The sequence below is a fragment of the Sus scrofa genome, chromosome 6, assembly GCF_054392235.1.
Source record: "Sus scrofa isolate SSC_HxYL_T2T_F1_AM1 chromosome 6, Sscrofa_HxYL_maternal_Yorkshire_Landrace_v2.0, whole genome shotgun sequence".
Lineage (NCBI taxonomy): Eukaryota > Metazoa > Chordata > Mammalia > Artiodactyla > Suidae > Sus > Sus scrofa.
The window spans coordinates 59,086,134-59,093,702 of NC_139388.1; the positions used below are offsets into that span (position 1 = coordinate 59,086,134).

A 7,569-nucleotide genomic window follows, 5' to 3' on the forward strand; every position below is an offset into this window, starting at 1 on the left:
CGTCCTCATAGATAGTAGTTGGGTTTATAATCTGATGGGCCACAATGGGAACTTCTTTTGAATCACTGAACTGTACACTTAAAAAACAGGATGGTAAATTTTATATTCTGTGTATTTTATCATAATAGAAAAGCTGAAAAAATGGATCGAATATATATCTAAATATAAGAGCTAAAACTATAAAACTCTTAGAAGGAAATGTAGATATACCTATTTTGTCCCCCCAGTGGCATACAGAGTTCCTGGGCCAGGAATCAGATATGAGCTGCAGTTGCAACCTAGGCTACAGCTGCAGTATTGCTGGATCCTGATCCCACTGTGTTGGGCCAGGGAATGACCCTGGGTCCCAGTGCTGCAGAGATACAGCTGACCCCGTTGTTCCATAGTGGGAACTCCAGGAAAGACATGTCCCTGGGTGGGCCTGAACCACTAACATTTCAGTTAACAACCAAATGTGCTAACCAGCTGTGCCACAGAGATACCTACATTTTTATAACCTTAAAATTAAGTATTCTTAGATATAATACCAAAGCACTAGAAAAAAATAGTTATTCATTGAAATTAAAAACCTCTGTGCTTCAAAGGACACCATGGAGAAAGTGAAAAGACAACACAAAGAATGAGAAAAAAATGCTGCAAATCATATACCTGATAGAGCCCCTGTAGCTGGCCTATGCCAAAAACGCTTACAGCTCAATAAAAAACAAGGCAGATGACCCACTTAACAACATGCAAAGGATCTGACTACAACTTCTTTGAAAAAGACATACAAATGGCCAACAAGCCCATGAAAAGATGTTCAACATCATGAGTCATGAGGGAAATGTCAATTCTAACCAGTGAGATGGTACCCACTGGGATGGTTATAATCACCAAGACAAATGTTGGTTAAAATGTAGAGAAACTGGAATTCATGCCCTGCTGGTGGATTTGTAACATGGTGCAGCTACTCTGGAAAAGTTTGGCAGTTCCTCAAAAGGTTAAAGCTAGAGTCACCCTATGAGCCAGAGATTACACCCCCAGGTATTTCCCAAGAGAAATGAAGGCCCACGTCCACATCAAAACGTGTCCGTGACTGTTCATATCACTATCATTTATAATAGCCCCCAAGGGGAAACAGCGAATGTCTATCAACAATAAATAAACAAAATATAGAACCCATACAATGGAGTACTACTTTACAATAAAAAAAGAATCCAGTACTGATAGATGCTACAATATGAAAGAACCTTGAAAACATTATGCTAAGCAAAAAGATCAGACATAAAAGGCCACCTATTGCATGGTTCCATTTAAATGTAGGTGGCTTCCTACAACCATCAGGAAGACTGGTGGTTGCCAGGGGATGGGGGAGGGGAGGATTGAAGGGTGCTGGCTAAGGGGTTTCTTTTTAGGGTGATGAAAATGTTCTAATGGGGAGTTCCTGTCATGGCGCAGTGGAAATGAATCCGACTAGGAACCATGAGGTTGTGGGTTCGATCCCTGGCCTCGCTCAGTGGGTTAAGGATCTGGCATTGTTGTGAGCTGTGGTGTAGGTTGCAGGTGCAGCTCGGATCTGGTGTTGCTGTGGCTGTGGTGTAGGCTAGCAGCTGTGGCTCCAATTAGACCCCTAGCCTGGGAACCTTCATATACCACAGGTGTGGCCCTAAAAGGACAAAAGACAAAAAAAAAAAAAAAGGAGAAAATGTTCTAACTACTCGGCCTTGCTTCTACAGTGGCTGTGGCTTGACCCCTGCCTTGGGAACTTCCATAGGCCGTGGGTGTGGCCACTTAAAAAAAAAAAAATTGTGACTGATGTCGCCACACACACAAACCAGAAGGTATGAATCAACTTACTACTCACACAATGAGGCCTTCTTCAGGGAGCAGAGAGGCTTCCCTGGCTGGTTCAAAAATGGCTTGAGGTTGGTATAGTGGTTAAAGGGTGGGGCCACCATGACCTTTCCTGTACTTGGTTTGAACTTCCTACTGGCACCAAAGGATGGTGCAGCCAGGCCTTCCTTGCTTCCCCAGATGTGGGACTTGGGAAAAAGAAGGGAGGATGCAAGGCCTAATGCTGTCAGCAAACTTTGAAAAAAATTGTCACCTGTGTTTTTTGTTTGTTTTGTTTTGTTTTTTGGCCATGTGTAAATTCCTGGGTCAGGAATCAAACCCAAGCCACAGCAGTGACAAGGCCAAATCCTTAACCACTAGATGACCAGGGAACCTCTGGAGTGACTTTTTTTTTGCTTTTTAGGGCCATACCCGTGGCACATGGAAGTTCCCAGTTTAGGGCTGAACTGGAGCTACCACTGCCGGCCTGTGCCACAGCCACAGCAATGCAGGATCCAACAGTGTCTGAGAACTACACCACAGCTCAAGGCAATGCTGGACCCCTGACCCACTGAGCGAGGCTAGGGATGGAATTCTCAACCTCATGGATACTAGTCAGATTTGTTTCCACTGTGCCACAGTGGAACTCCCTGGACTCTCTCTCTCTTTTTTTTGGACTCACTTGCAGCTTATGGAAGTTCCCAGGCCAGGGGTTGAATCCGAGTTGCAGTTACGACCTAATGCCACAGGTGCACCAGATCCTTAACCCACTGCAGTGGCCGGGGGATCAAACACGCGCTGCTGCAGAAACAATGCTGGATTTTTAACCCTGCTGCACCACAGTGGCAACTCCCCGCAGTTCTTTTTTTTTTTTTTTTTTTTTCATCAGGACTTTTTTTTTTTCTTCTTTTTTGTCCGAATAGAATTTAATTGCTTGGCTTTGAAAATTATAAGTAGCTCTACCCTATCGGCTGGTGAAAGAAATCCCAACAAAATAAGAGAAGATCCCTTAGTACCAGAAGCTGCCTAAAAGCAGATGCTACACTAAATCAGAAAACTTCCTTGCTTGGTTTAAAAAAAAAAAGGAGTTCCCATCGTGGCGCAGTGGTTAATGAATCCGACTAGGAACCATGAGGTTGCGGGTTCGGTCCCTGCCCTTGCTCAGTCAGTTAAGGATCCGTCGTCGTGAGCTGTAGTGTAGGTTGCAGACGCGGCTCGGATCCCGCGTTGCTGTGGCTCTGGCGTAGGCCAGCGGCTACAGCTCCGATTCGACCCCTAGCCTGGGAACCTCCATATGCTGCGGGAGCGGCCCAAAGAAATAGCAAAAAAAAAAAAAAAAAAAAAAGGTCAGCTAGTACAGACGGACAGAAAGACCTGAAAAACTCGCCAGGATAATATGGCGTCACAAGGCTTGGACCCGTCCATTCCTGAGAGATTATTTACACCAGTTACTACTACAAGGTGTGAGAGCCAAGAAGTGACGCATGCTTCAGTCCTGTATTACTCATGAAACAGTAACAGCGATAGACTTCTTATAACTAAACATTTACTTTCCTTAGATAGTGGGCTTAAACACTTAAACTGAGAAACTGAGCTGATTCCACACCATATAATTCAACCAATAAGTCCCTTAAACCAAGAACAAAAGGTCAGTGAACAATCCTGGACGAACCTCTACTCCCTCCTCTCTGTGCCTGTTTCCCTACTGGACTCAAGAAGGATGTTGGGTGTAACTCAGCGCATTCAGCTGCTCCGTTTCATTGGTTCAGTACCACCTGAGGTCCCGTCTCTTTCCTCGGTCACCCGCCTTTCGCGCCCATTCCAGCCAATCCCCGCACCAGCCCTGCTCGTAGCCGCGCCGCACAAACCCGCCCCCACCCTAGCCTCAGGCCTCTTGCCACCCACGCTGCAGTCGCCCCCACCTCTCACAAGCCCCACTCCTCCTACAAGGCTTAAGACCCCCGGGCAGCTCCAAGACTCTGTTCTGGCCAAAGACCGAGAGGACACTATGAGCGTCATTAATATTCGGACCCCGAAGTACCTGGCAATTGGGTCTTGGACTTAAAGTCGGCACCTCACGCCCTGTTCCTGGAAGGGCGGCGCGGCTGAGTGCGCAGCCCCTGTACCGGGCTTGCCTCTGCGCCTGCGTAGACTTCTTAACTACATTTCCCAGATCCCCGCGGAATTCCGGCTGTTCGGAGGGACGGTCCGCTGACGGTAAAGGCAGACGGAACCATAGAGTCCTGGGAGGCCTTCGCTGAGGATACACAGATGTCAAAGGCGTCTTCTATCTTCCATAGTGGAGTGGAGAAGGTGGAGTGGAGTGGAGAAGGTGGTTACGCAGTTCTTTCTTCTCCACCCACCAATCACAGGCTACGTTCTGAAAGCTAATCCTCACCACCGTCCGTTTCCAGGGCAATCGTCAACGCCCCGGAAGAGACAGCAAGCCTGTCTCCACCGCAACTAAGTACTGACGCTTGGCGAGGGCCCCTTAAAAGAGGCGTTTTTTTTTTTTGTTTGTTTGTTTTTTTTTTTTTTTTTTTTGTCTTTTTGCTATTTCTTTGGGCCGCTCCCGCGGCATATGGAGGTTCCCAGGCTAGGGGTCGAATCGGAGCTGGAGCCACTGGCCTACGCCAGAGCCACAGCAACGCGGGATCCGAGCCGCGTCTGCAACCTACACCACAGCTCACGGCAACACCGGATCGTTAATCCACTGTGCAAGGGCAGGGACCGAACCCGCAACCTCATGGTTCCTAGTCGGATTCATTAACCACTGCGCCACGACGGGAACTCCAAAAGAGGCGCTTTTAAATAATAGGGATGCTTAATAAAAGAGGGTGCTCTGTTCATAGAACTTAATGGAGGAGTTCCCGTTGTGGCGCAGTGGTTAACGAATCCGACGAGGAACCATGAGGTTGCGGGTTTGATCCCTGGCCTTGCTCAGTGGGTTAAGGATCCCGCGTTGCCCGTGAGCTGTGGTGTAGGTTGCAGACGCCGCTCGGATTCCTCCTTGCTGTGGCTCTGGCGTAGGCCAGTGGCTACTGCTCCGATTAGACCCCTAGCCTGGGAATCTCCATATGCCGTGGGAACGGCCCTAGAAAAGACAAAAAGACAAAAAAAAAAAAAAAAAAAAAAAAAAAAAAACTTAATGGAAAACACATGTTAGAGAACAAAGACAGGAGGAAAACTGAGTAGGGCAGGACTGAAAGTTGATGGAAGGAAGGTTTCTCAGCAGAGGGGTCTTGAATGAGGTTTTGAGGAGAGAGTAAGAGATGGCCAGGAAGAGAAGAAAAGAAGAAAAAAAAGTTCCTGCTGTGGCGCAACGGGATTGGGGGCATCTCTGCAGCGCCAAGATGCAGGCTCCCCAGCTCCGCACAGTGGGTTGAAAGAGGAGGCGTTGCCATAGATGCAGCAATAGGTCGCAACTGGCTAGAACCTGATCCCTACTGGGAACATGTGCCACAGGGCGACAAAAAAAAAAAAAAAAAAAAAAAGGAAGAAGAAAAAAATGCCATCTTTACTTACATAACTGGCTAAAATTCAAAGCTGTATGGCATACAATCTTGAGGGTGTGGGAAACTACCATTTTCTTACCATGCAAGTGGGGATGGGAGTGGCTTGCTTCAGTATTGAAGTAAATCAATCGGTGAGTATTTTCCAAGAACCTGCTATGTTCCAGACAGTTCTTTAGGTGCTGGGATATAGTGGTGAAAGACACAAAAAGACCTACCTTCAGGGAGTCAGAACAAGCAGTAAATAGGAGACCTATTATGATAGGAAATTATGATAAGTACTATGAAGTAAACAGGCAAGGGGCTGAGATAGGAATGAAACAGTGATCAGAAAAAAATTATTTGACAACATAACTGTGAAATAAAAACCTTACAAATCTCAAGTGAATTGCAGAGAAATATGAATGTATAGTAGCTGAAGCTTATCTTATGTACAGATTTCTTCTTCCCATGACAATTTGAGTTGGGGTTTTCTTTTTTTTTTTTAGGGCCACACCTGTGGCATATGGAGGTTCCCAGGTTAGGGGTCGAATCAGAACTGTAGTCAGGGCCCACGCCACAGCCACAGCAAAACTGGATCCGAGCTGCATCGGCGACCGACACCACAGCTCATGGCAATGCCAGATCCTTAACCCACTGAGTGAGGCCAGGGATTGAACCTGAAACCTCATGGTTCCTAGTGGGATTTGTTTCCACTGTGACAGGACAGGAACTCCAGGGTTTTCTTTTACTTGCCACTGAAGGCATCCTGAAGTGTTAGGATAAACAAGATTAACGCTTTGTTTTAGAACTTTAGGCTACTCAACTACTAAACCATCTTTCTTGATTGAGCTCATTTAAGTTGTTTCTTGTAATTTGAAACCCAAACCATTTTTTTGGAGGGGAGGGGCCACACCCATGGCCTTTGGAAGTTCCTGAGCCAAGGGTTATAACTGAAGGCAATACCAGATCCTTTAACCCACTGCGCCTGGCAGGAGATTGAACTTGCACCCCAGCAGCAACCTGAACCTCTGCAGCTGGATTCTTAACCCACTGTGCCACAGTGGGAACTCCCCAAACCATCTTTTGTGTTATAGATTATTCTTGTTTAAAAGATAAACTGGGGAATTCCCTGGTGCTTAGTGGTTAAGCAACACAATGGCAAAGGCAAGCAAGATTAACCTCTCTTAGACTAAAAATCCAATTATCCTACAGCAGTATGTTGGTAAAGAAGGGAGTCTTCAGAAGGGAGGAAACCAAATGTGCTGAGAAAATTACATACATGGTGGACTATATTAGGATGAGGGATTTAAAGATGCTATGCTTATGCTGTTGGCTTTGAAGATATAGGGGCTACAAACCAAGGAATTCAGACAGCCTCTAAAAACTAAAAATTTATACCATAAGCCATAAAAAATTTAGAAGGAATAAAAATTTAATTCTTAAAATCGTAAAGGTGCTAAGAGTTCTTGTTTAAAAGATAAACTGGGGCATTCCCTGGTGTTTAGTGGTTAAGGATCCTGTGTTGTCACTGCTGTGGCTCAGGTCACTGCTGTGAAGATAATTTGCACAACTGTTAAATAATATATGTCCAATGATGGAAAAGAAAATTTAAAAAAAAACAAACCAAATGCAGCTCTAACTTGCATGAAATGATCCCTGGGCTGGGAACTCCCATATGTCATAAGTGTGGCCTTAAAAAGACAAAAAAAAAAAAAAAAAAAAAAAAACCATAAAGGTGCTAGAATAAAATTTATGAGAACTTTTTTCATAATTTTGGGAAAGAGGAAGGCCTTTCTTACTATGGTAGTAGGTCTAAGATCTATAAGGGAAAATACAGATAGAGCTGAATATCTAAAAATTAAAATTTTCTGTATAGCAAAACACACCATAAACAAGATTGAAAGAGAAATAACTAGGAGGAATACTAATAATGTATATACTGAAGAGTTAATGTGTGCTACATAAAGATTTGCTCCTATAAATCAATACAAAAAGGCAGCCTAATTAAAAAGGGCAAAATACACAAACAAGCAATTCAAAGAAAACAAACATCAACAAATGCATAAAAGGATTAATCTCACTATCCACAGGACACTTTTCCTTATTAGATTAGAAATATTAAAAACAAAAAAAAAAGATTGGGAGTTCCCTTCATGGCTCAGTGGTTAACAAACCGACTAGGTTCCATGAGGATACAGGTTTGATCCCTGGCCTCGCACAGTGGGTTAAGGATCTGGTGTTGCTGTGGCTGTGGCTTAGGATG

At 44.8% G+C, this 7,569-nt stretch overlaps 1 protein-coding gene across 25 annotated transcripts in view; it reads right to left on the bottom strand.

The window, feature by feature from the left end:
- The window catches only part of VRK3 (VRK serine/threonine kinase 3), a 79,967-nt gene that overhangs the window by 53,033 nt on the left and 19,365 nt on the right, over nucleotides 1–7,569 (bottom strand). For 14 of the 25 annotated variants that reach the window (XR_014806567.1, XM_084961704.1, XM_084961684.1 and 11 more), the window contains exon 1: nucleotides 3,854–4,132. The exons of the other annotated variants lie outside the window; for them this stretch is intronic. The gene's annotated coding sequence lies outside the window, so the exon portion shown is untranslated. Of the gene's footprint in view, nucleotides 1–3,853; nucleotides 4,133–7,569 lie in introns of those variants that run through there. 25 annotated transcript variants of the gene reach the window in all.